Here is a 2,416-nt window from a genome sequence, read left to right as displayed (position 1 = left end):
CCATTCATCACGATGTTAGCTTTTTTTCCAGTTATGAGGATTTGGGGTTTCCTCACGTTACATTGTGGTCCACACTGAAGGCTGCATCCCTTGATCTTCATCAGCGAGGCCTGCAAGTCTTCCTCACATTCAGCAAGCAAGGTTGTGTCCTCTGCATATTAACAAGCCTTATTAACAATCCTTCCTCCAATCCTGATGCCACCTTCTTTTTCATGTAACCTAATGTCTCCAATGATTTGCTCAGCATATAGGTTGGACAAGTGTAGTGTAGGATACAACCCCGACGTGTACCTTTCATGATTTTAAACCATGCAGTGTTCCCTGGTTCTGTTCACACAACTTGATCCATGTACAAGTTCTGAGTAAGCACAATGAAGTCTTGGAATTCCCATCTTCTCAAAGTTACACAGTTTATTGTGATTCTCAAAGTCGAACGCCTTGGAATAGTCACTAAAACACAAGTAAACATCTCTCTGGCATTCTCTGCCTTGAGTCAAGGTCCACCTGACATCAGAAATGCAACCGCTTGTTCCACGTGCTCTGCTGACTCTGGTCTGAATGTCTGCAACTCCCTGTCAATGTTCTGCTGCAACTGTAGTGGAAAGATCTTCGGCAGGATGCTTCCAAACAAAGTCTCACTCATCAGGACTGGGCATTTGGACTTCCATGTGTCTTTTCAGAGGACACAATTCCATCCATAACCAAATACTATAACACAATAGCACTTGGCTATTACCTTTTTGTTGCTGTAGAAAAAGAGAATTCAGTTCAACATCTCCCACAGTTGGGGAAAGCATGTGTTCTGTAGTTTCCCAAACCTTTGTGGGCACTTTGAATAATTTTAGAACCAACAGCCACTCTCAAAACTGAGCACATCAAGTTAACATCAATTATACTTCTTTTTTATGTTTATTCACGTGGCTGCATTTAATCAACCCAACATAAACATCATCTCCTTTGGGTCAGGGTGACTACAGGTAGAGTGGGTCAAGCAGGAGTTGACAGTGGGGTTCTAGCTTCAGGTCCTTCTTCTTTCACTCAGCGTCTGGGTGGATTGAAGCAAGTCACTTGGCCACTTTGAGCCCTAACTTACATTTCCACAAAGATGAGAGTCCCAGGGGCTGTTATATAAATTTGAGTGAGATCACATGCACAATGCCATAATTTCCAGGCAAACATAGAACGCTTGCCTCTTCCTAGCCCTCATGGGGACACTCCCACCTGCTTCTCTGACCTCACCTCCTCCATTTTACTGCTTGCGCTCTCTGTGCTGTAGCCCTTCTGGCTTGGTGACGTAGTGCTAAGTGCAAGGTCAGCAGTTCAAAACCACAGGGAGAAACCACCACAGGAGAAAGATGAGACTTTCTAATTTCACAAGAATTTACTGTCTCTCAGAAACCCACAGGTCAATTCTATTCTGCCCAGTAGGGTCAGTAGGAATCAGAATGAGCTCTATGGCCATGAGTTTGCTTTGGGTTTGCTCTACTCCCTGGTCTTTGTGATTGCCTTCTCATCTGAAAGCACAACCTCTGGGCTTGGTTACCTTCTGCCTAGACTGTTCCTACCCAGATCATCAAGGATCTTGTTTCCTCACTGTAAACAAGCGTCTGTTTAAATGTGAACTCATCAGACAGGATTGAAATAGCCCCACGGTCATCACGGTTGTGATACTTAGGGGTTTTTTGTGCCAACAAAAAAGAATATATGTGTAGAGTTTAGCCTGTTGATCAAGTCCCTGCTCCTTTACGACCCCTTTGGAGGCACGACTGAGATAAATGGTTCTCTAGAAGCCACCACGACCACCCCTGCCTTCACCTTCCTGCCACCGAGCCACTCAGGGAGCTGCCACAGCCACCATCATTGGATCCACAGGACTTTGCACCTACTGGCTGGGGATGCTCCTCCTTGCTTGTGACTGCGTGAGTCTGAAGAGGGACTTATGGACTAGTATTGGACTGATAGACTTGAGCTGGACTGGGATGTTTTCCTGATATATAAAGCTTCTTGATCCAACACTCTTTCTTACACATGTATGAGTGTCACTGGATCTGTTTCTCTGGTCAACCTGGCCTATCACACGGCCACCACCACTTCCTCTATCCCTTGTGCCATTTTCATTTCTTTAAAGGGCTAATTACTATCGGGAATTGCAGCATGTACTTATTAGTTTCTTCATCAATTATTTCATTTCCACCAGAGAAAATAAGGTTGTTCATCACTCTATTCCCACTTCCTCTTGGGGTGTCAATGCGTACTGAGCAACAGATGGATAATTAATGACTATTATCATTAGCTAAAAATCAACATAACTGCCGGGGAGTCAATTCTGGGTTTCTGAGACTATAACTCTACGTGAGTAGAAAGCCTTATCATTCTCCCTCCAGATGGCTAGTGGTTTCAAACTACTGACCTTTCA

Source organism: Tenrec ecaudatus, chromosome 14, assembly GCF_050624435.1.
Source record: "Tenrec ecaudatus isolate mTenEca1 chromosome 14, mTenEca1.hap1, whole genome shotgun sequence".
Classification (NCBI taxonomy): domain Eukaryota; kingdom Metazoa; phylum Chordata; class Mammalia; order Afrosoricida; family Tenrecidae; genus Tenrec; species Tenrec ecaudatus.
This window is presented reverse-complemented; position numbering follows the sequence as displayed.